Source organism: Rhinolophus hipposideros (assembly GCF_964194185.1).
Source record: "Rhinolophus hipposideros genome assembly, chromosome: 18".
Taxonomy (NCBI): domain Eukaryota; kingdom Metazoa; phylum Chordata; class Mammalia; order Chiroptera; family Rhinolophidae; genus Rhinolophus; species Rhinolophus hipposideros.
Genome location: NC_138064.1, coordinates 56,247,930 through 56,274,695, shown reverse-complemented (window position 1 = coordinate 56,274,695; position 26,766 = coordinate 56,247,930). Strand labels below are relative to the sequence as shown.

The 26,766-nt window shown below is 39.3% G+C and overlaps 1 pseudogene across 1 annotated transcript in view; it reads right to left on the bottom strand.

Annotated features, from left to right (window-relative positions):
• The window catches only part of LOC308510450 (growth hormone-inducible transmembrane protein-like), a 101,760-nt pseudogene extending 75,563 nt beyond the window's left edge, over positions 1-26,197 (bottom strand). The window contains exon 1 of the transcript in view: positions 26,095-26,197. The product of the transcript in view is annotated as a growth hormone-inducible transmembrane protein-like (transcript). The remainder of the gene's footprint in view (positions 1-26,094) is intronic.
• Positions 26,198-26,766: the final 569 nt, after the last annotated feature.

The following is a 26,766-nucleotide window of genomic DNA, read 5'->3' as shown; positions in this document are numbered from 1 at the left end:
TCTCTTTTCTCCTCACCCAGATTTTTTTGCATGACACGTGGAGTATGAATTCATACTTTATGAGCCCATCCAGTATAATTTAAGCTCCAAGTACAAAGCCATCTTCTGCTTTGAGCACTGATCCCAAAGCCTAGAACTTCATTCCTGATATGCAGATATGATCAAAGTATACATTGAATGAAGAATAAACTAAATGGCATTGTACATGTGAAGCATGTAAACCATATCTGGCCCATTAAACTATTAATACATTTACTTTTCATTGTGCTTTCTAATATGACATACATGTTTTTATCATGAATCGTTAGGTCCCAGCAGATGGCACACTCAAACAGGGTATTTGAGGAGAGTAATAAATGGATTCTTTATAAAAGGTGACTTGGGATGAGGAAGTATTGAGGGAAACTAAAAAGGGAAAGTGATGCCCCTGGGACCAGCAACATCAGGGAGCCCTTGTCACTGTGGGTCTAAGGAACAAGGAAAGGGAGCAGTTACCTAAGAAAGAAAGAGCAGCTGTAACTGCAAAAGAGAGTCATCTGACAGGAAAAGCAGGCTTCAGTGGAAGAACGCCTTCACAGAACAAATAAATATCCCAACATTACTGCTCTTCAACCATTGGAAGAGCCCAGAAACCATAGGGCAGAGGAACCCGAGTGAGGCATTTGTAAAGGTCTGCCTCTCAGGGAACAGAGCAGAGTGGAGAGGTATAGAATAGATCTGGAGGGGAGCATGAAAAGTATCCAGCAATCAATTGTATGAGTTTAAATTTTCAGCATCCAAAAAGTTTACCAAGTGTTACCCTTCTATGTTACCTTCCAGAACCATCTTTTTGTCCAATCTTTTCCCTACTTGACCTACTAGCTCCTTGGCTGAGATGTATGCCTTGGGTGAAAATGCTTTGTTCCTCTAAGATTCCTCTAAAAAGAATACATTCACACAACTGTGGTAATGCTCCCAGGTGATTTCCTGACTGTTCTCCTGACCTACGTCTCTTGCCATACAAAATAAAAGAGAAGTATGGGCCCAGCAGCTCCTGTGTTCAGGCTACAGTGCAGTATGTCTGTGCATTATTAAGCAGCTGTCACAAGTTTCCCTGGAGGTTGCTACATTTCAGAGCTGGATGAGGTAATGGGGATATTCATCCTACGTTAAGCTTGTAAAAGTGCTCTGGGAATCTTAGGAATGAAAAGAACTGTACATACCCAAAGAGTTTGTTTTTAATTACACGATGTGTGCCCAGGGAAAAAGATCTCTGCATGGGTGTCTCCCACTAGTAAATATGACGACTTCTTTGCAGGGCCAAATTAATCTGAGCACTAAAATGCAGTAAAATAAACTTTAGGCAATGATTAGTGGTGGAAAAATTTGAGATTGTTTATCCTACCTACAAAATGGGAATACTGATGACTGTGACATCAAGATTGGGGAAGAATGTAATGGCAGTAACATGTATGAATTAATTTGAGGAGTTCCTTTGAAGTGTCAGATAACATTCTTGGAATGGTGGCTAGATCATTACAAAGGTCCTTGCAATGCAAGGCTGGTTACAGAGCCATCCTCCTGCAAACGAAATGCAACTTCTCCCTCTGTCTGAGTTATATCTTGAATCACAGCCACGTATGACTCAATTAACTGAGTGGACTAAGGAGCCTAAAGAGAGTGAAACTAAGGAGGGACCAGTCCTTCCCTCCTGGGGTGGGACAGGTGGTAGGCAGCTTGACCCAGCTGCTGATGCATGGAGGAAGTCTAGCTCAGCAGGCAGAGTTTAGTATCCAAGAAAGAGTCAAGAGACCAGACCAACAGTCGATTTTTAGAGGGTCGAACAAGAAGTGGCCTCATGGGGTAGATACACCTGAGAATGGCAGATACGTGGATGCCCAGGCAGGCAAGAGCCAACACCGATGTCCCACAGCAAGAACTATGGACACCAGCATGGGGCTCAGGCTCAGATTTTTACTCTACACAAGGAAGACTAGCAATTGCAAGCCAAGGACTGGGCCAGGAGGCCAGAAGTCTATGGAGAAAATCGACTAGGTGCAAGGAATGGGCCCAAACAATCCATGATCCAGAATTCCTACATAAAGAAAGGCAGTCTGGTTGAAAATGGAGTTCTGAGGTTGTGTTTACACAGAACTTTACATAAGGTTGAAAAAAAATGTTAATAGTTTTCTATATCACATAACGTAGCAATTCTGGAAGAAAGGGGGCTAGAGACCTACCCAGACACAGTCACATACACACAGTTTACCAGGCACTACTACTAGCCCCAAACTAACCGTCAGAATTGAAGTCCAAACTTGGGCAGACAAGCAGACAGCAAAAGTTTCGTCAGTTTCTCAGCTTAGCCACTACCAGGTGATGCCTAAAAGACCTATCCCAATAGAGTTACTGTGTTTCTCACATTTGTCCCTGAATGACTCTTTTCACCTGATGTACAATCATCTTCATAGCATTCCCCAAGGCACAGAGCCATGCATATAGTAAGTGATCGATAAATGTCTGAAACTAGATACTTGAGCAGAATGATGCACTAAAGACTCTTTGCATCTAATACGCCCATCAACCTTCTCTCTTCATCACTTTCCTCAGTAATCAATGCCTAAAATGCGCTTTTGGACTGAGGATGTTGCTTGAACCCCATTAATTCTGGGGGTTGTTTTGACTGTGGAGCACCAAGGCAAACATTTTTAGCTTCAGCCACTTTTTTCACAAGTTGGGTCAGTTTCATCACAAGAGTTTTGGCTGAGGATCCATCCAGATTTTGAGCCTCAAGAAGTTAGAAACCTCAGCTCCCATTATAGAGCTGGCTCCTTGTCACCATGACCTTTGGCATCATCCTCAACAGAATTTTATTGAGCTGCAATAAGATACTCCAGCACAGCCCCAAACCATCCACTGTGCCTGTGCACCAGGATTGCCTCTGGAGCTTGTGATAAATATAGGTGTCCAGGCCCACCTGTGGACATCCAATTCTGTAGGTTTGGGGTGGTATCTGGGCACCATTAGTGGATTCTTGTGAACCAGAAGTGGGAATGCCATCAGTGAAATCCAGATGACAGCCATTTGGGAAGGAAAAAGATTTCTGAGTTCCAAGACAACGTATTCTTCCCATAAAGCAATGAAGAGAATGTGAATCCAGAGAACACAGGTCTTTCCCACTATATTCCATTCTATATATGAAATTGTACAGCTCTCCACATTACTGCAAGTTCTCTATGCTTTGCTCGTTTATTTGCAAACCCAGCAACTGAGCTGTGATCGATGTGTGTTGCCAGCCTGACAGAGGTACTCAACAGCAGCCCTAACCATAGAGCCTTGGCCCTGTGTTGTGTGCCGGTTTCAGGGATCTGTCTTGAGTGTCAACTAAATACATCTTGACCTTAGAACAGATGTTTCCACTTAATTTTTCGGAGCCATAGATGGTAATCAACTTACAGCAAATCTTTGTCTCAAATATAGCCACCTGGCTTCCCAGAACAAAACCGACAGAATTTCAGCAAATCTCTGGGAGGGAAATTTTGAGAAATCAGAGAAATGGAATGCTTTTGTAAATACCAGGCATTGTAGGTATGCAGAAAGGAAAAAAAAAATGATTTAGATCATAAAGATTGCAAGATACAGTCTATACTTAAGGACTTCGGCAGCCAAACAGAATATGCCCGTCAGGATCGCCTTAGGAGCTAAAAGCTCAGACACTCTCAGATAGTGTTCTTCAGATTTTAATGTTCATACAAACCACTGGAAATCTGTTAAAATGCAGATTCAGATTCAGTGATGGGTCCTGAGACTTCGCATTTCTAAAAATGACCCAGATAATGCTGATGCTGTGGGTCCAAGAGCCACGTTTTGGGTACCAAGTCCTGGCAGTCACAGGCCTCTGAGTAAAAAAAATATCATCTTTGGTGAATTATCAGAAAAGGCCGCATGGATGTTAGGGCTAAAGAGGAACTTGAGCTTCATCAAGTCATCCAGGGATACTAACCTTCTTATCCATTGAGGTGCAAAGTAATTTTATATCCTCTGTCTCCCTCTCTGTCTGATAAAAGCCCTAGAGAGAGAGCTTCTCCTGTAGACTGGGAGGTTTTGTAATTTTGAGTAAATAAAGGTAATGTTAAGATGATTTCAAACTTGGAATAAAACCTGAGTCTGTTTCTTAAGCAATGTTTCATTCAAGCTCTCGCAGTTGATCTTTTTAGGGGGTGGAGAGTTCTGGTTCAACATCATCACTTTCACCCTTCTTACATTTAAATGAAGAGTTGGATTTTAGTAGGAACTGGGCACACGTTCCCTCTGCCGTGTTCTGTCCCCCAGTCTCTTTGTGACTAATGGTGGCTGGCTCGGTTTCTGACTGCTTCTTGTGCACACAGGTCCACATGGGGATTGAATTCATGACTGGGACTCATTAGAGCCGCCATGGTTAAGCAACCAAGCAATATTCCAGTGAATGTGACTAACAGGCAAGCCAGTTAGGTTAAGGCAGAGCCTCAAATCCCAGGGCTAAAAATGGTTTAATACTACCCAAATATGACACACCAGTGCCAGCCCATTCCCTAAAGGGTGGAACCATAGCTGCCTGTTTCATATGCCTATCTGAATCTTCCCTTCCTCCTGCTCTGACAAGTCACATGGTATTATACACTTTACTGTAGTATTTGTGTAAGTCAAAATTTAATACATATCTGTTTAACTACTTTTTCCTGTAGTCATAAGAAGGAAAATTATTTTCTCCAAAAAAATCTTGCTAGAATTTATGAATGAAATTTGGTATTGATGAAAATCAAGCTCGTAGAACCTACCATGTAGCCCACCCGCCTGCTATAGCCATGACTAATACTTAAATATTCCAGATTATTAAGACTTTTTATGCTATTTATAATAAGCATTAGAGAAAAGACTTTTATAACCTTCTTAAAGAATGTCATTTACAGTTAAGAGCACTTACAGTAAGAAAATTTTTCTGCCACCTGATTATGTTTCTTTGTACTGAGAGTTTTAAGAGAAAAAAAGAAACAAAAGATCACAATCCAACCACCATGAATCCTACTTTTAATCTCACACTTGCCAGGGTACACCTCTCTTTACGTGTTCCCTTCTAGCCCTTTAACAGAATGGCAAGACCACTCCTCAGGACTACAAACAAACACCCTGAGGAGTAAAGCCACCAAGTGCTTGGTACCAACAGTTTCCAGGCATTCCTTTTTGACCAACATAAAGAAGATATTTTTAAAATCTATGCTTATGTTGAACTTATAGTCTTGCATATTCAAATACACATACCTGTGCTGTCCAATATGGTAGCCACTGTTCACATGTAGCTATTGCCATATACATCTAAATTGATTCAAATTAAATTATATTAAAAGTTCATTGCACTAGCCACATTTAAGTTCTCAACATGTATGGCTAGTAGCTATTGTATATTAAACAGTGCAGACATAGAACATTTTCGCCATCAGAAGAAAGTTTTGCTGGATGATGCTGATTTAAAAGGATGCATAATAATATATCAGATTATTAGTGGTAGTTACCTCTAGAAATTGAGTTTGGAGGGTGGTGAAAAGGTTGTTGTCTACTTTATATGCTTGTTTACTCCAGTTACTGCAAAGAGTGTAATTTATTTTTAACATGGAAACTCTGAAGTGTTGGGTAGAAATCTAACTTTAAATTAAATCTGTTTTGGAGCCACATTTGGCCAATGTGTCCTGTTTCTTTATCTGCAATTGAGGGGCAAAGCTTTCATTAAGTTCATATGGAATATGTCCACATGAGCAATAATCAAAGCAGAATCGTTCTCACTGTGTTTTTTTTTCCCATGTTTGTTTTATATATAAAGAAATGAAGGAACATGAGCTTGAAAGCACAATTCTAAGTTGAGTTGAGTTTAATTTAACAAACATTCATTGAGCTTCTATTGTGGTCAGACTTTACATATTGGAGTGTAAGAATGAACATAGCCCTCAAAAAGCTTACAGTCCAGTGGGAAGAAAAGTTTATAAACAGATTATTCCAAGTCAGAGGGGAAAGTATACTGATGGAGGTGTGTGCAGCCAGGAATTCAGGAATCTAAAGAGGTTGTTAGCCCAGCCCTAAAGATCAGAAAAATCAGGGTTCAAGTCACTTAGAAAGGGATGAGAACATGTCAATGAGAAAAAGAAAGGACTTGGGGAAAAGGAAGAACTCGACGCTTAGAAAACCACATGAGCAAAGGAAGGAGATTGAAACACAAGCGAGGTGGTACTGTCCCCAGGCAGGGTGGCTCAGTGGGACAGGCCACCCTGTAGCTAAAAAGTTTATGCTCTAAATAACTCTGGAAGGGAAGGGCACCGCAATCTTGGTGAAAATACCATGAGCTGTCATGTCCAACATCCCTGGGTCTGAATCTTGGACCCTTTATTTCCCAGCTAATGGAATATGTAAGCCACCTCACTAATGTGAGCTTCATTTCTCCTTGCACAAAATGCCCAGTGATGCCTAATTGTAGGGAAGGGATGAGGACCAAGGGAGGTGAGGTACATAAGGCTCAGCACACTGCTGGCCCTGATACCCTATGAGGCTCTATCACTTTCCCTTTTCATCCCTTGAACCACCTAATAAAGTGTTTCCTTCCTAGAACTCTTTGAAGTGGCAGGCTAGTGATAACAGCATCACCAGCATCAAAGGCTGCCTTATACTGAGCACCTGTTGTGCTCATTGTCCCTATGCCAAGGGCACTCACACCTGTCTCCATCCTCCTAGCAAACTCTAGAAATAAGCATTATGTACCCCCACCCCCAATTTGCAGACAGGAAACCTGAGCAGTGAAGTCACTTTCCCAGCTGCCACGCCCAAATGGAAGACCCAGAACTTGCACAAAGGTCTGCCTGGCTGCCTGGTACCCTCTGTGCTGCTTCTCCAAATGGAGCAGCAGAGAGTTGTTTCTATCTACTTTTCTGAGGAGATTTTGGAAATAGTTCAAACAACAAAGAATTCATTCACAATCTCATTTTAGTGAAGAACCACACACAGGACTCTATTTTAACAAGTATCTCTTAGGATAAAATGCCTGCGTGATTTTATTTTTGCCTAAATCCAAAAGGGCAGCCTAATTTAAGCATTGGCCCTGGGCAGCGATGCTTTAGCAAGCCTGGGAAGACGTCCTGCTACCCCAGCCAGGCTCCAGAGCTCTAGGTGGCTGCACCGTGGACTCTGGTGTACCTACTCCAGACCCTAAACTCCAGCCGCTCAAATTCTGATCAAGGGATAATTTAAGTAATAGTAATTCAAGTGATAACTACAAACAGTTTTTCCATTCAATAGTAGCCAACACAGACACATCTTCAAACCCCCAATGCCCAGCCTCAGGCAGTAACTCAAGTGGTAGCCACTCTACGAGCTGACAGGCTCTGGGCCCACAAGACCTATGACCCATAGTCTCCGGCTGCGCCTACCCCCACCAGCTCCTGGTGGGCCCTTTTCCAGCCAGCACCTCCCAGAGTCCCTCTGCCTCTGGCATGTTTCTTGTTTCAAGAGAGAACAGTGGGGATGGCCAGTCCTGATGTCTGAGTGATTCTCCAGTCCCAGCAAAGGGACCAAGTTTCCAGAGCCCTGAAGATAAGGGGTAACACCTCAAATCACGAACTCATTTTCTGCTCTCCCTGGGCCAAGCAGCTGCTGAGAACAAAGGTCCTATCTTCCATACCTAGCAAACAAAATTCCAAGGAGGAGCTGGTTAGCAGTGACCTTAAAGATCACTGGCAGTGGAAGTCTTCCCAAGAGGAAGAAATCGTTCCCTAAAGAGGAACCAGTTACTGACTCTGAAGAGGCAGAAAACAGGAGTGTCCCCAAGAAAAAGAGGAAATTCTCTTTCAAAGAGGAGTGGGCCTAAGAGGCTGCTGGCAGCAAGAGCAGCAGCTCCAAGAGAAAGAAAAACTCCAAAATCTACCCCAGGAAGATCAGAATGCACAATACCCCAAGGGGCATAACTACCCACAGTGACATTTCCCAACCCATCTCTTGTATCCCAATAAAAAACAAATTCACAAGGAAAGGGAGGGCGGGAGGGAAAGAGAGAGGAGGAGGTGGGGGGGAGAGAGAGAGAGAGAGAGAGACAGAGGGAGCCACAAGCTGGAAAAGGCATTTTTAATCAGTTGCCACACTCTTCTGAATCTCAACATGAGCCCCCTCAGGTGTGCTTCAAATTCAGAGTGCGTGCTGCCAAGAGAAGTGACCTGAGAGAATCCAGACCAAAGCAGCCAGGTCAGGTCTGCACGTGTGCCTCAGCCAGGCCCCCAGCCCTATCTTGTGACACATTCTACACGGATTCTAAGAGCTGCACCCCTGCTCTGCAGTGCACCCTGTAATTTTGGCAGGGTGCAGTGGGGGAGCAAGAGGTCACGCCTGCTGAGTCCCCATTAGAAACCCAGCAGGTTTCTCTTCTGCAAGCATGAAATCCTGGTTACGATTCTTAATATTGTTTGTTTTTTGCATTCCTGTACTGAACAATTACTCTGAGCCAGCAAACATTGTACTGAGCCCTTTAGCAATAGCACTTCATTTAACCTTCACAAAAACCTTGCAAGGAAGGTAGTGTCATGCAGGGACTCAGCTCCTGCACCCTGCATAAGTACACAGGACATGGTGAGGCCAAAAAGAAACACCCACGGAGCCATAGATAGGGGAGTCACACCACTATAGTCTCACTGGCCACTGGGTTGGAGATAGAAGTAGGAGCCACATCCATAATCTGCCATCCGCTTCTCTGCCAACCAACCAACTCCCCAGCTTAGCCACAGCAGTTATATCAGTGGCTAATGGCTAACCGGTAACAGCTGGTGGCCAACTAGTCACAGCTGATGGCCATCTACTACCCGAGCCAGCACCTTTCCACATGAGGCCGAGAGCCTGGAAACTGCTCTCTGGGACTCTTTCCCCATAGTAACATCATCCTCACTGCACTAATTAGGAGGAAACCGAGGCTCAAAGAAGTTAAATTGCCTCAGAATACTCAGTCATGCCTGGTGGAATAAGGGTTATGAAGGACATGTTGTGATTATTAGAAAACAAGAGCTGGAGAACAGAAACGTGGGTTTTAGAAGAAAGGTTGGTAATTGCCTTTAAGTGACATCTGTGCAATTAGTACTCACCTTGAACTGATCTTAATATCCTCTGGACCACAGATCTCCCATCAGGAAAATAGGGCTCATGACCTCCACCCAATAGAGACCACCTCATTAATTAATTGGCTCATTTATGTCACCTAGGTGCATGGTCCCAATTCTTAATTTTGAAGCACTTAAATCTCTCTGATCCCTATTTCCAAGAACTCTTTATGAAAGGCATGCAGGCTGTGTGGTGAGTATGTGTGCACATGCCCACATGGGTTAAAATTCAATATCTGTTTAATAATATGTAATATCTATTCAACTCAAGCAGTACTGGACACTGTGAAAATCAAATTTAAATGATGAGGACACTTAAGACAATGTATCCTATGGAAAAATAATGAGGTCTTTGTCTAATTGCTCATTTATCACAGGATTTTATCTTAGTCTGCCAACAAGCAGAAAGAAAAAGGTGGCAACTGATTTAACCTTGTTTATCTATTACTTTAACCAACATGTGCTTCTAATGAACCCTAGATTTTCTGGGCTGGAGAATTTACTGGGCTAGAAGGTAACCAAATGTTCTATCACCTCTTCTAATTGAAAAGTAATAAAAATGTCACAAAGAGTGTCAATTACCCAGTGATGGGTTGCTTTTCTCCTATTTACCCTTTAAGACATCAAGTAGTTCTGGAAAATACTTGAGGCTGTTGTTTTCCTCTATCCCATCCCCTCCACCCTGTTCCCCCCCTTCCCCAACTGGTAATATTTCTTTCAGAAGTGACAAGGAGAGACAGTGTCCCTGTTGGTGTCTGGTCATTAAATATCTGTCGGAATCTATGACTTAGGTTGGGTCCAGACATTCAATCACAGAATGGGGGAAAAAGTCAAAAGAACTGCAAAAAGTGGGTGTTGGTTAATTATGATCTGAAAGTCAATAAAGTCATCTGATGGCAGATTTAAGGGAACTCGTTAGAGAGTGGAATTCAATTGTGCAGCACTGCAAGCTGCTGCAGCCCTGGAACCAGCCCATTTCATTAGGGTCTTCAAATAGGATGAGAGCAGTGCCTCCAGGACGTGAGTTTGCCCTGGGCAGCCTCCCAGTAGAGCATCTGTAAAACATTTGCAGAAATAAGTAAAGACGTAAGTAAAGAATAAGATATCCAGGTATTCGCACAAGCTACTTTTTCTCAGTTCTCAGAATGAAATCACTCATGTAAAGCCAGCCAACTTAAGGGCCATAAGATCTCAGTGAACACAGTGGCCAGTCTTTGGCTCAGCCAGCATCAGGCATTTTAAAGTCACCGCTCTGGGGATTTCTGCATGACCATTTTGAGTGTGGCTATTAACAGGAAATGGAGCAGTGTTTGGCAATAATAGCTGACTGTGAAAGTTCCTTGTGAACCATATAGACTATATTTGTTTAAATGGGGAATTAGTTCTGCCTGCCCTGGAGCTTATGTCTCCTGAAGCAATGCTATAAAACAGGCAATGTTTTTCTTTGGTTTCTAACTGGCAGAATCCTCTCCTCTCGGGGCTCCCCGCTCCATGCTCATTTGTTCTCATGGCTTAGGGTTGTGTTATTGTCTCTTAAAACTTGCCTACCAATCTTTTATATATCAAGCACCTATCTTGTGACTCCTTGCTAGGCTATGGGACTGACAAAAAGATTAGCAAATGACAGTCGCTGTCTCCCACGTTCTGTTAATATTGCTGAAGAGAAAAGACATGCACATATGAAAAGCATCCATCCTACTCTTTTGAGGCATTCCCTAAAAGTGTCCTGTTCTCCCCACTTATCAGATAAGATGATCTAATGTGAGGCTCACAAAATCTAATCTGAACACATATACCAGATCCCCATACTAAAAATAATAAATAAATAAATAAATAAATAAATAAATAAATAAATAAATAAATAAATAAATAAAATTGGAATGAAATCAAACCATCTTCTAAAACAATCAGGCCCAAGAAAAGAGCAAGGAACCGGGTAGTATATTATCACAGTTAAGTCTATATTGCTGGGTTTGCTTCTGTGGATGCATTTCTATTGTCCAATCCTTAGGAGACAAATTTCCTCTGCCTTAAAACATGGAAGTAGAGTTGGCATCTCATTTTCTCTGGAGGTGGTGCTTTCCCTCCTAGGTATGAATTTCACAAATCAATATAAAATAGAACGGGCCCCAAAATGGGGGTTGGAGGGAATGGTCAAAGGCAATTCAAAAAGAAGAAATACATGCAGATTAAAAGAGAAAATAATTCAATTTTATTAATACTCAAGTATAAATTAAACAACTATGAATTTTCATTTTTCGTCTCTTGTTAGTATCCAGAATTGGTGAGGGTTGGTGAAAGCATACAGCTGTGTGCTGCTTAGTGGAAGTACAAACTGGCACAGTCTTTTTATGGAGCAATTTTCTGATCAGTAATCATAAAAATATTCATAGCCTTGTGCATGGTAATTCTCCTTCCAAGAATGTATCCTTAGGAAATAAGCTAAGATGCATTTGAGACTCTGAGAACAAAAAAAGTTCATCGCATTCCCTATCCCCTAGCAGGCAGCCTCGGTCTCACTAGGCTGGGGAAGTGTCCTGCCCCAGCTTCCCCCAGGGAGCAGCTTACACTTTTCAAACACACTGAAGGAATCCAGATGTGCTCCTGACCTCCCAATGGTTTAAGCTCATGTTGTCCCTCCCTCCTTTAACCTAAGGGCTATTAGCAGGTTTCTGCCTGTGTCCCTGCCACTTACTCTGTCTGCACACTGCCCCTCTCCCACTGAGGGTGAGTCATGAGTTTGCCTTTTCTTTCAATTTATCTCATCTAACAGAAATCCTTGGAGATTTTGTGTGAACATTTCAGCCTTCCTAAGAGTCAGCACTGGGTGCAGTTTTTTCTCTTAGTTTTATATCTATCGGTCATTTTAATGGGGATCGGGAAGGAGAGGAATTAGACACTTATGCTGACATCACATTCTTACCCAGAAGTCCTGGGTTGCTTTTCTTAAACAAAAGAGAATCAGAGGCAGAGGGAAGTGAAGAGGAAGGAGTGAGGGGAGGGCACAGGGAGAGGGGGAGATCCATTTGCTTGGCTCCCCTTTATAACCACTGCCAGTTTGTCTATTGTGTGAGTTATTTTAAACAGTTTGCCACTTGTTTGAATATTAATGAACAGAGACTTGCTGGGGAGGGGACTAGGAATAGAAAGGAAAAGAGCTGAAGAATAGTAGACTTCTAGAGAAGTTAGCTGTGATGTTACAAGGCAAAAGGGTGGGAGTGGTTTGCCATTGAGTACTTTTAGAATCTAGAGTCAAGGTAACTGGCATCCTGGGATGTCATAAAGTGAGTGAAGTGCACCAAAAAGCAGAAAGGAGGGAGTTTTCTAAAAGTCTAATTTTGTCCCCTTTGCAATTTTGTCTACAAACCTGGTTTTAGCAACTGCCTCATTTGCAATACCTGAATCAAGATATTACATTGCATAAGTGAATTGCATTGACATGTTTGGCAGCACAAAACCCATTTCCTCATAGAGTGTTTAACTTAGTTGGTTATTTTGAAAAAGTAGTGCAGAATCAAATGCTTTCAAAGCAACGTACTGATCTGATAGAATACAACTCTAGTTATGTGAAGGCAGAGTCAGCCTCACAAAACCCTTAGAACATTGTGAAGCATACAGTCCTAGTCTCCTTGTCTATTAATATTCATCAAGGTCTACAGACCTCTTTTCCGTCTTCAACATGACCCACATTTGATCTGGTCTAGATGGTCTTTGGTTCTCTATGGTGCATCATAGTAGGGATACCCATGCAGATATGTAAAATACAAACTTTATTTTGCTGTTATCATTTTTTAATTATAGCCATCACAAAATTGTCATTTAGTTCAATGAAATTTCCTGTTATAACAACAATGGTGTGTGTGTGTGTGTGTGTGTGTGTGTGTGTGTGTGTGTGTGTGTGAAATAGTTCTTAAAACCAGGCTGATTGCAACTAGAAAATGCTTGAGGAAAACAAAACTGATCAAGGAAATTTTGGTGATGTTTAACAGCTGTTTCCTGGGTACATATCTGTTATATTTTTTTCAACCACAATTAAATGTGATTTTAATAATCATTTGGTATTTAAATAATATATTATGATTGTCATATGGAATTTTAATTAAATGCACATTTTCATCTAAAGTATGAAGCGTTACCACTGTGAAAAGAACTTTTCTCTCCTAAGAACAATTTTTAAAGTAATGTTTCCTATGATTCAATAAAGAAAAACTTATTTTCCAATATTATTTGCCCTTCTACATGAATCCAGCATTTGATGAGTCTTGAGGGAACAAAAGACAAGACTTTTAAACAAAGCTAGTGTTCTCATAATCTCCTCATGAGGATAATGAAAACAGTACACAGAAGGATATGTTTAAGATAAAACATGCTTCAAGTAAACAGCATATAAAAGCACAATTTACTTCCATTCTGTCTCCATTCAAGGCATTTCCTGTATGCCATATTTGTAAAGCAGTCACATTCTTTTGTCTTTACCTTCATTCTCATTTTCTTTAGGACACTTTCTGTCTCACATTTTTTTCTCTCAGCGTTCAAAGGCTCTGAACATCAATTTTAGTGGAAAACAAGCTTATAAATGTAACTGTTCAAATCACCATGCATCCTTTTCAGACACCAGAAAAACAGTGTTTTGGTGCTCATCAAATCTGTATTCGAAAGCCCCCTTTATTTTCTATAATTTTATAGAATTGTTTTTCAAGTATCATTTTTCTGGTAATCTCCTTTGATGACTTCTGCTGCCTGCTCACCTATTCTTATCTGTGGTCTCAATGTATCTACTTCTTGTGAACACTAACTATGAGAGGCCCAGGATCTAAGGATTGGTGTTATAAACCAAACACCTGACAAATTCCATGATAATTTAAAAACTGAAAACTAAAGTTTGCAACTCTTCCACTTCGTCCAGCAGCAACAGCTCCAGCAGCTGCCTTTCTGTCTGTGTTTTGCTTTTCATCTTCCTGGAAAGTCCAAGGACCTTTCCCATTAAAAGTGTCTCCACATTTCAGCCTTATTTCAGGATGAAGGAGAGTTTGCCAAGTGGTGAATATGGATTTCTGGTTATATTTTAAAGCTAAGGGTTAGCATAAGAAAGGGAAAACACTGAGCCTCTGGTTGTTATAAAAATGCCAACAAGTTTCTCTCAAATATTAATATATTTAACCTTTAAAAGGCACTAGAAGGTCCCCTTGGTTTCTAATATTTCTGGTCACCACTTTCTAACAAGAACAATGAAACAGTGTATTTTCTAAGTGTTGGGGGAATGACATGAAACATAGCTGATTGATTTTCTTCCCTTGAGTTTTAACCCTCCTACAGAGAGAATATATAGATTGAAAAGAATATGACAGTACAACCACTTGATAACAAACTGTGCACTAGGTACTACGGAGGTAATCGCAGCTAGAATATCGCATTGAATTATGAATAACTTCTGAATCTCTTTCACACGGCTGGCAGGAGGGAGAAAATTATAAAAGAAGGGGGAGAGGCAACAGGAAGCTTCACCTAGCAGGGAAGGACTCCTTGAGCCTTGGGTTAGGTGAAAAAAAAACGCCTTTTTCCCACAGCGTAAGGAGCCTGACCCAGGCTGAGTTGAGAGCAAAACAAGAAGTTGATCTCTGTAAAACACAGAAGCCACCATATGCAGTGGGAGCAGATGTCACAGGATACAGTATGAAACCAAGGACTAGGCCAGAGAGAGAAGACCATGGAATCAATTATCGGAGCTCTCCAGAATGCCAGCCAGTGTCTATCGTGTACCATCCTGACCACCAGGACAGAGGGCCAGGATGAGGTAAGGAAAGCAGGGTCTTGAATGGAGCAGCAAACACTGAAAGGGGGGTTATGTATCTCTGGTACCTGGAAAGACCACAGGGGACATTGGGGGCCATTGATAGATGTTGCATAGAAGTGAAAGGAGAGTGCAACATATCTCCTATTCCCATATACTCCTCTATGGCTTAGATAGGAAAATATGCTTACCAAAAGAATGAAAAATACGTGCAATAAACTCTAACAGTCCCCTTTTCTTAGCTCATAAGTAGCACTGCTAATAGACTATGGGACTCTTTGGATAACAAAGGTTCAGAATTCTGTTTAACATAGACTTCTAAGTTACTAACAACTGACACCAGTTGACCCTCATGTGTACTTCACACTGCTCACTGACATGCAGGATGACATCCCTGTGTGTTTACCACCTCCAGGTACTTTCAGATGGTCAGCGCAGTGCTGGAGCTGGCTCATGCCAGGTCACTAGGGTCGAGTGTGAAATTTTCAGGAAACTTGGAAGATAGTTGTTAACCACAGACATCATTAAGAGTTAAATTATATAAACCTATAATTTCATAAATGATATTAAAAACGTAAATACTCAAAACTCGTCACTTCCTAATTATTTTACTATTACCTATGCTCTTGAAGTTATCGACATCTATTGTAGCTGTATGGTGGAAACATTATTTAGTGCTCTGCCGCAACGCATCTCTTCCTCACTCCGCCGTTCAGTGGCAACATTGGTAGTTTGAAATTGGCCAGGGTGCAAATACCACCAAAATCGGCAAATGTTATACATCAGGGCTTCCTGCCCCACCAGGAGAGCCAGTTATTAAACATTTAATAGCACACTACTAGAGACAGTAGTACTTGAACATGGGGGGAAAGTTGGAGAAGTGGAAGCCAGACATTAGAAAAAATGTCATTTAGGTGGAAGAGTACAGCAAGACTCTGCAAGGACTGGCGTTTATGTGCTCATCTCAGAGTGCTTCGTGAGCAAGTCAGCAGCATTGACCCGGCTGTAAAAGGGTAAACAGTCAACGCCTCTGAAAGCATCATTCATCTTACCAAAGGAAAAAGTGCATCTCAAGTGAGGGATTTTTCTGTAAACTGTCTTGGAAAACCCTTGAGGTGATTCTCTGAGGATAAATGAATACAATACAGGTGGCCAGGAAAGGAATGGAAATCAATATAAATCAACATGAAGGAACTATAAGAGAAAAAGAGGAATGGAGATAATATTGATCATATTAAAAAGATGCATGTCAAAGATTCCCCAAAAATTTTTTTAGAAGAAATGTTAATGCAAATGGAAAAACCAAAGCCATGACATCACTTTTTTTTTTTTTTTTTTTTTTTTTTTTTACAGTGTCTGATAAGTTAAGCCAGTGGGTTTCAACTATATGGCTAGGTGATTTGGAATCTAGGCCAGAAGTTAGGAATGGGAGTCATCTAACAAAAGTCCAAGACAATTACTTTCTTATTTCACTCTGGGCTCTGTATCCCGAAGGGTTTCCTCTTCTTTCAAAAATGGAAAAAAGAAAATTTGAGTTTCTATATCTTTAAATTGAAACATGAATTTATAATCAAAGTCATTGCAATAATATTGTGAAACATTGTCTTTAAAAATATTATTGAAAAACCTATTTTAAATGCACTAACTCTAAATTACCACTTATTCATGAAATCCTAACTAGCAGTGTGTTTCACACATGGATATATACATATATATTTTAATTTTATTGGGGTGACAATTGTTAGTAAAATTACATAGATTTCAGGTGTACAATTCAGTATTACATCATCTATCAATCCCATTGTGTGTTCACCACCCAGAGTCAGTTCTCCTTCCATCACCATATATTTGATCTCCCTTACCCTCATCACCCACCCCCCACTGCCCTTACCCTCTGGTAACCACTAAACTATTGTCTGTGTCTATGAGTTTTTCTTTCTTCATATATTTGTCTTGTTCTTTTGTTGTTTTCAGTTTTATATACCACATATCAGTGAAATCATATGGTTCTCCACTTTTTCTGTCTGACTTATTTCGCTTAGAATTATACTCTCAAGATCTATCCATGCTGTTGCAAACAGCACTACTTCATCTTATGGAAGAATAGTATTCCATTGTGTATATATATCACATCTTCTTTATCCAATCATCTATTGAAGGACACTTTGATTGTTTCCATGTCTTGGTCACCGTAAATAAAGCTACAGTGAACATTGGAGCACAAGTGTCTTTACGGATGAATGCTTTCAGATGTTTTGGGTAGATACCCAGGAGAGGGATTGCTGGGTCATATGATAATTCTATTCGTAATTTTTTGAAGAACCTCCACACTGCCTTCCACAACGGCTGCAACCAGTCTACATTCCCACCAACAGTGTATGAGGGTTCCTTTTCCTCCACAGCCTTTCCAACACTTGTTACTATTTGTCTTCTTGATGATAGTCATTCTAACTGGTATGAGGTGATATCTCATTGTGGTTTTTATTTGTATTTCCCTGATGATTAGTGACGTTGAGCATTTTTTCATATGTCTATTGGCCATTAGTATGGACTTTTTGGAGAAATGTCTATTCAGGTCATTTCTGCCCATTTGTTAATTGGATTATTTGGTTTTTGTTGTTGAGTTGTATGAATTCCTTATAAACATGTATTTTTTTAAATTGGCAAACACTTAGGAGCAGTGTGTTTCTCCAGGGCCCATCACTTCCAAGTTGTCCTTCAATCTAGTTGTGGAGGGCACACTGGCCCATGTGGGAATCCAACCGGCAACCCTGTTGTTCCAAGCTCCCACTCTAACCAACTGAGCCATCCGCCCCCTCTCCCCCCTTATGTTTTAGATGTTAGCCCCTTATCGGATGTGTTATTTACAAAAATCTTCTCCCATTCGTTCGGTTGCCTCTTTATTTTGGTGATGAAATATTTTGCTGTGTAGAAGCTTTTTAGTTTGATACAGTCTCATTCATTTATTTTAGCTTTTAGTTCCCTTGCCTTTGAAGTCAAATTCATAAAATCCTATTTGAACCCAAGGTCCATAAGTTTAATGCCTATGTTTTCTTTTATGAAGTTTATTGTTTCAGGTTTTATGTTTAGGTCTTAGATCCCTTATGAGTTAATTTTGGTACACTGTGAGAGATAGCAGTGTAAATTTTATTCTTTTGCATGTGGCTTTCCAATTCTCCCAGCACCATTTATTGAAGAGGCTGTCTTTCCTCCATTGTATGTTTTTGGCTTCTTTGTCAAAAATTATATGTCTATATTTATGTGGGTCTATACCTGGGTTCTCAATTCTATTCCATTGGTCTATGTGTCTGTTTTTCTGCCAATACTATGCTCTTTTGATTATTGTAGCCCTGTAGTACAAGCTGAAGTCAGGGAGTGTGATATCTCCGGCATTGTTCTTTTTTCTTAGGATTGCTTTGGCTACTGGGGGTCTTTTGAAGTTTGCATACAAATCTGATGATTTTTTGTTCTATTTCTTCAAAAAATGCCTTTGGGGTTTTGATTGGGATTGCATTAAATCTGTATATTGCTTTGGGTAATATGGTCGTTTTAACTATGTTGATTCTTTCAATCCATGAACATGAAATGTCTTTCCATTTTTTTATGTGTCTTCTTCAATGTCTTTTAAAAATGTCTTATAGTTTTCAATATATAGGTCTTTAACATCCTTAGTTAAGTTTATTCCTAGGTATTTAGATCTTTTGGCTACAATTCCAAAAGGAATTCTTTTTTTTTCACATTATTTTTTCCTGAGATTTCATTGTTAGTATGTAAGAATGCAATGGATTTTTGCACATTGATTTTTGTAGCCAGCACATTTACTGTATTTGCTTATTGTTTCTAATAGTTTTTTGGTGGAGTCTTTAGGGTTTTCTATATATAGCATCATGTCATCTGCAAAGAGTGACAATTTAACTTCTTCATTCCCAATTTGGATGCCTTTTATTTCTTTCTCTTGCCTGATTGCTCTGGCAAGGACTTCCAATACTATGTTGAAAAGCAGAGGTGATAGGGGACAGCCTTCTCGTGTTCCTGAATGTAGAGCAAACGGCTTCAGTTTTTCACCGATAATTATGAGATTAGCTGAGGGTTTGTCATCTATGGCCTTTATTATGTTAAGGTGTTTTCCTTCTATACACATTTTATTAAGTGTTTTAATGATAAATGGATGTTGTATCTAGTCAAATGCTTTTTCTGCATCAATTGATATAATCATATGATGTTTGTCCTGTAATTTGTTTATGTGATGTATCACATTGATGAATTTGCATATGTTGAACCATCGTGTGCCCCTGGGATAAACCCCACTTGGTTGTGATGAATAATCTTTTTAATGCATTGTTGCATTCAATTTGCTAGAATTTTGTTTAGGATTTTTGCATCTGTATTCATCAAAGATATTGGTCTGTAGTTTTCTTTTTTTGTGTGTTATCCTTTACAGGTTTTAGTATCAGGATAGTGTTAGCCTTATAAAATGAGTCAGGGCATATTGTCTCTTCTTCAACTTTCGGAAGAGTTTGAGTAGAACAGGTATTACATCCTCTTGGAATGTTTGGTAGAAATCACTAGTGAAGCCATCTGGTCCTGGTCTTTTGCTTTTGGGAAGCTTTCAAATGACTGATTCAATTTCCTTGATGTTGATCGGTCTATTTAGATTTTCCAATTCTTCGTGATGCAGCCCAGGAAGGCTATATGTTTCTAAGAACATGTCCATTTCTTCTAACTTATTGAATTGGTGGCATATAATACTTCATAGTCTTCTTGGATGATCCTTTGTATTTCTGTGGCATTCTTGGTAACTTCCAGTCTTTCACTTCTGATTTTGTTTGTGTCTTTTCTCTTTTTTTCTTAGTGAGTCTAGCCAAGGGTTTATCAATTTTATTAATCTTTTCAAAGAACCAGTTCTTTGTTGCAATTAACTTTTTTAACTGTCTTTTTGTTCTCTATTTCATTTAGTTCTGCTCTTTTTTAAATTATTTCCTTACTTCTGCTGACTTTGGGTTTCATTTCTTCTTCTTTTTATAAATAGTTCCTTAAGGTGTAATGTAAGGTTATTTATCAGGGATTTTCGTGTTTCTTGATATAGGCCTGTAATAATATGAATTTCACTCTTAAAACTGCTTTTGCTACATCCCAAATATATTGGAACAATGTATTTTCATTCTCATTTGTTTCTGTGTATCTTTCGATATCTCCTCTTATTTCTTCTTTGACCCAGTCATTCTTTAAAAGTATGTTGTTTAATCTCCACATATTTGTGGTTTTTCCAACTTTCGTTTTGCAGTTGATATCCAATTCCAAAGCCTTGAATTCAGAGAATATGCTTGGTATGATTTCAATATTCTTGAATTCACTGAGGCTAGTTTTATGTCCCAATATATGATCTATCCTTGAGAATGTTCTGTGTACACTAGAAAATAGTGAATAGTCTGTGGTTCTAGGATAAAGTGCTCTATAAATGTCAGTTATGTCCATTTCATCTAATGTGTCATTTAGGGCTGCTATTTCGTTATTTATTTTCTGTTTGGATGATCTATCCATAGCTGTCAATGATGTATTTAGGTCCCCTAGTATAATTGTGTTTTGGTCAAATTCTCCCTTTAGTTCACTTAGTAGTTGCTTTGTATATTTTGGTGCTTTCTGATTGGGGGCAAAAATATTAATGACTATTATGTCATCTTGTTGTATACTTCCCTTTATCTTTATGAAATGTCCATCTTTGTCTCTTGTTACCTTTTTTATCCTGAAGTCTGTTTCATCTGATATCAGTATAGCTACATCTGATTTTCTCTGAATACCATTTGCCCTCAAATGTCAGTTTCCACCCTTTCGTGTTGAGTCTATATTTGTCCTTGTAGCTGAGATGTGTCTCTTGGAGGTAGCATATGGTTGGGTTAATTTTTTTGGTCCAATCTGCTACTCTGTGCCTTTTTATTGGTGAGCTCAGTCCATTTACATTTAGGGTGATTATTGCTATATAAGTATTTTTTGTCATTCTATTTGTGTTTTTCTGGTAGCATGGTGTCTCCACTGTTTCTTTGCCCTTTTATTACTGTATATTATTCCAGTGTGGGGGTATTCTATGATTTTTCTCTCTGTTTCTTTTTTGTTGTTATTATATATTTCAGTGCTGGATTGTTTTGTTCTTTTGTCTTTTGTTTTGTTTTCTTTTTGAATGGTTACCATTAAGTTTATGGAAAAGAAAGTTTCATATTTAGAGCATTCCATTTTCTTCAGGTTGCTGCCCTTCTCCATTCACTTGTGCCAGTTCAGACCTTTATTCTCTCCCCTTTTATGTTTTTTTTTGTCACAAATTATCCCTATTTATGCTGTGTGTTGATTTCTGTGCTGCAGTAGCAAGTTGCTTTACCTCTCGCTCTCTCTTTTTTTAAGTAATTTTCCCCCCTCTTTATGCTGTATGTTATGTTTAAGTGTATAATGTAGGGTTGCCATTTACCGCTTCTATCTGTCTGTTCGTAATACTACTCGTGGATTTCTTTCTTTGCTTTTTTTTTTTGTTTCAGATCAAATAGCCTCCTTCAGTATTTCTTGTAGTACAGGTCATGTGTATGAAAATTACCTCAGCTTCAATATTTCTGGAAAGATGTTTATTCCTCCTTCATATCTATAGGATATATTTCTTGGATATATTATTCTTGGTTTATAATTTCTTTCTTTCCTTCCTGGCTTGTAGACTTTCTCCTGAAAAATCTGATGATAATCTATTGTGCTATCCTTTGTAGGTTACCATCTTCCTTTCCCTGGCTGCCTTGAGGAATCTCTTTCTTTCTTTCTCTCTCTCTCTCTCTCTCTCTCTCTCTCTCTCTCTCTCTCTCTCTCTCTCTCTCTCTCAATCTTTCTCATTAAATTTTGACAGCTTAAATACAATGTGCCTTGGAGAAGGCCTGTTGGGATTGAGGTAATTCGGTGTTCTATTTGCTTCTTGGATTCGAGGATCCAGTTCTTTCCACAAGTTTGGGAAGTTCTCGGGGACTATTTGTTTGAATGTACACTCTGTAACCTTCTCCCTTTCTTGTCCTTATGGTATTTCCATTATTCTTATATTCCTCTTTATGATGGAGTCAGAAAGTTCTTGTAGAGTTCTTTCATTTCTTTTAACTCTCAGAAGTCTCTCTCTTCTTCCATCTGTGTCATTTCCAGATTTCTATCTTCGATGTCACTGTTTCCTTCCTCCATCTGGTCAGTTCTATTAGCTAAATTGGCTATTTCATTCTTCATTTCTTTTATTGAGTTTTAATCTCCAGAATTTCTATTTGGTTCTTTTTTAAATTTCAATCTTTTTGGTGAAATGTTCATGTTGTTCTTTGATTGTTTATGAGTTCATTAAACTGCCTGTCTGTGTTTTCTTGCATCTTGTTGAGTTTTTTCAGAACTGCAGTCTTGAATTCTATGTCATTTTTGTCACATATTTCCCTGTCTTTAAGTTAATATTCTGGAGATTTTCATTTTCTTTTTTTTTTATTTATTGGGGTTACAATTGTTAGTAAAGCTACATAGATTTCAGGTGTACAATTCTGTATTACATCATCTATAAATCCCATTGTGTGTTCACCACAGAGAGTCAGTTCTCCTTCCATCACCAAATATTTGATCCCCCTTACGGTCATCTCCCAACCCCCACTCCCCTTACCTTCTGGTAACCACTAACTATTGTCTGTGTCTATGAGTTTTTGTCTCTCATTTGTTTGTCTTGTTCTTTTCTTGTTTTTGGTTTGTATACCACATGTCAGTGAAATAATATGGTTCTCTGCATTTTTTGTCTGACTTATTTCACTTAGCATTATACTCTCAAGATCCATCCATGTTGTCACAAATGTTCCTATACCATCTTTTCTTACTGCCGAATAATATTCCATTGTGTATATATACCACAACTTCTTTATCCATTCATCTATCGAAGGACATTTTGGTTGTTTCCAAGTCTTGGCCACCGTAAACAAAGCTGCAATAAACATTGGAGCACACGTGCCTTTATGGATAAATGTTTTCAGATTTTTTGGGAAGATATCCAGGAGAGGAATTCCTGGGTCATATGGTAATTCTATTCCTAATTTTTTGAGGAACCTCCACACTGCCTTCCACAGCGGCTGCACCAGTCTGCATTCCCACCAACAGTGTATGAGGGTTCCTTTTTCTCCACAGCCTCTCCAACATTGTTACTATTTGTCTTGTTGATGATAGCCATTCTGACTGGGGTGAGGTGATATCTCATTGTGGTTTTCATTTGCATTTCTCTGATGCTTAGTGACTTTGAGCATTTTTTTCATATGTTTATTTGCCATTTGTATGTCCTCTTTGGAGAAATGTCTCTTTAGATCCTCTGTCCATTTTTCAATTGGGTTATTTGTTTTTTTGTTGTTAGTTTCATGAGTTCCTTGTATATTTTGGATATTAGCCCCTTATCAGAGGCATTGTTTGCAAAAATCTTCTCCCATTCAGTTGGTTGCCTCTTTATTTTGTCAATGGTTTTTTTGCTGTGCAGAAGATTGTAAGTTTCATATAGTCCCATTCGTTTATTTTAGCTTTTACTTCCATTGCCTTTGGAGTCAAATTCATAAAATGCTGTTTGAACCCAAGGTCCATAAGTTTAGTACCTATGTTTTCTTCAATGCAATTTATTGTCTCAGATCTTATGCTTAAGTATTTAATCCATTTTGAATTAATTTTGGTACATGGTGACAGATAGCAGTCTAGTTTCATTCTTTTACACGTGGCTGTCCAATTCTGCCAGCACCATTTATTGGCAAAATTGGCAGAATTATTGAAGAGGCTGTCTTTCCTCCATTGTATGTTTTTAGCTTCTTTGTCAAAAATTACCTATCCATATTCATGTGGTTTTATTTCTGAATTCTCAATTTTATTCCATTGGTCTACGTGTCTGTTTTTCTGCCAATACCATGCTGTTTTGATTATTGTAACCCCGGAGTACAAGCTGAAGTCAGGGAGAGAGATACCTACAGCATTGTACTTTTTTCTAAGATTGCTTTGGCTATTCGGGGTCTTTTGTGGTTCCAAAAAATCTGATGATTTTTTTTGTTCTATTTCTTTAAAAAACGCCATTGGGATTTTCATGGGGATCACATTAAATCTGTATATTGCTTTGGGTAATATGGCCATTTTAACTATGTTGATTCTTCTAATACATGAGCATGTTATGTCTTTCCATTTATTTGTGTCTTCAATTTCTTTCAAAAATGTCTTATAGTTTTCAGCATATAGGTCCTTCACATCCTTGGTTAAGTTTATTCCTAGGTATTTTATTCTTTTTGCTGCAATTGCAAAAGGAATTGTTTTTTGTATTTCTTTTTCTGAGATTTCATCGTTAGTATATAAAAATGCAATGGACTTTTGTACGTTGATTTTGTAGCAAGCAACTTTACTGTATTCGTTGATTGTTTCTAATAGCTTTTTGGTGGAGTCTTTAGGGTTTTCTATATATAGCATCATGTCATCTGCAAAGAGTGACAATTTAACTTCTTCATTCCCAAATTGGATGCCTTTGATTTCTTTCTCTTGCCTGATTGCTTTGGCAAAAACTTCTAACACTATGTAGAAAAGCAGAGGTGATAGGGGACAGCCCTGTCGTATTCCTTAATGTGGAGCAAAGGGCTTCAGGTTTTCACCAATAATTATGAGATTAGCTGAGGGCTAGTCATAGATGGCCTTTATTATGTTCAGGTATTTTCCTTCTATGCCCATTTTATTAAGTGTTTTAATCATAAATGGATGTTGTATCCTGTGAAATGCTTTTTCTGCATCAATTGATATAATCATATGATTTTTGTCCTTTATTTTGTTTATGTGATATATCACATTGATGGATTTGCGGATGTTGGACCGTCTTTATGCCCCGGGGATGAACCCCACTTTGTCGTGGTGAATAATCTTTCTGGTGCATTGTTGTATTCCATTTGCTAGAATTTTGTTTAGGATTTTTGCATCTATATTCATCAGAGATATTGGTGTGTAGTTTTCTTTTTTTGTGTTGTCCTTACCAGGTTTTGGTATCAGGGTAATGTTAGCCTCATAAAATGAGTTAGGGAGTACTGACTCTTCTTCAATTTTTTGGAAGAGTTTGAGCAGGATTGGTATTAGATCCTGTTTGAAGGTTTGGTAGAATTCACTAGTGAAGCCATCTGGTTCCGGACATTTGCTTTTGGGAATGTTTTGGATGACTGATTCATTTTCGTTACTGGTGATAGGTCTGTTTAGATTTTCCAGTTCTTCATGATTCAGCCTTGGAAAGCTATATGTTTCTAAGAACTTGTCCATTTCTTCTAAGTTATTGAATTTGGTGGCATATAGTCCTTCATAGTATTCTTGGATGATCTTTTGTATTTCTGTGGTATCCGTGATAACTTCCACTTTTTTGTTTCTGATTTTGTTAATTAGTGTCTTCTCTCTTTTTGTCTTAGTGAGTCTAGCCAAGTGTTTGTCAATTTTGTTGATCTTTTCAAAGAACCAGGTCTTCGTCACATTAATTTTTTCTATTGTCTTTTTGTTCTCTATTTCATTTAGTTCTGCTCTGATTTTTGTTATTTCCTTTGTTCTGCTAACCTTGGATTTCACTTGTTCTACTTTTTCTAGTTCTTTAAGGTGTAACATGAGGTTATTTATTTGGGACTTTTCTTGTTTCTTGAGATAGGCCTGTAATGATATAAATTTCCCTCTTAAAACTGCTTTCGCTGCAAAACAAAAATTTTGGTAGGATGTACTTTCATTGTCATTTGTTTCTATGTATCTTTTGATCTCTCCTCTAGTTTCTTCTTTGACCCAGTCGTTCTTTGAAAGTATGTTGTTTAACCTCAATGTATTTGTGTGTTTTCCTGCTTTCTTTTTTTTTTTTTTAATAATTTTTAATTAGTTTTAGGTGTGCAGAACAACATAATGATTACACATTTACACCCCTCACAAAGTAATAACCCCACCAAGTCTACTACCCATTCGATATCATATATACCTATTACAGTACCATTGACTATATTCCCTGTGCTGTACTTTATGTGCTGTGACTATATGAGGTGTGGTCAAAAACTACAGTGTGTGTTTAACATTTATTGCAATAAAAAACACATCGCCATCAATGTCCCCGAAAATACTCCTCCTTCCCCCAAACACACGCATCCCACCATTCCCGCCACCCACCGAAGCAGCCCCGGAAGTCCTCCCTCCCGAGCGCCCCTAGTTGCACCGTCATGGCTGCTTCGATGTCCCGAATCGGTTCGAAATGTTTTTCTTTCGTGGTCATTTTGACTTTGGGGAAGAGCCGGAAGCCACAAGGTGCCAGATCCAGTGAACAAGGCGGAGGAGGACGCACTGTAATGTTTTCATTAGACAGAAACCGCCACACCAGAAGCGATGTGCGACATGGAGCGTTGTCATGATGGAGGATGATTTAGGGCACACTTTAAAACACACCTTCTCTCAACCATAGCTCACACCCAAGTGACTGCACCGTACAAGTTGAAATGTGTCACACACTCTTACTAAGGTTTTGACGTGCTGCTTCCCATATTGAAGATCCCTGCCTTTCCATTGGATGGCACGTGGCGACAGCATTCACTGTATTTTGTGATCACAATGGAAAGTCTCCATGTCACACATCGCCTCCGGCACGGCAATCACCGTCAAACAAAAACATGCTGTGTGCTCGTCCACCCCATTCACCAGATCCGGCACCGTGCAACCCCCGGCTCCTCCACCAAGCCAAAATGATTCAAGGCTCTGGGCAGCCACGACAGAGCCAAGACACTCAAGAAAGAGGACCCCCAGAACCGCCCCAGAATGCAGCAAGAATGATGGGACAAGCGTGCCAGA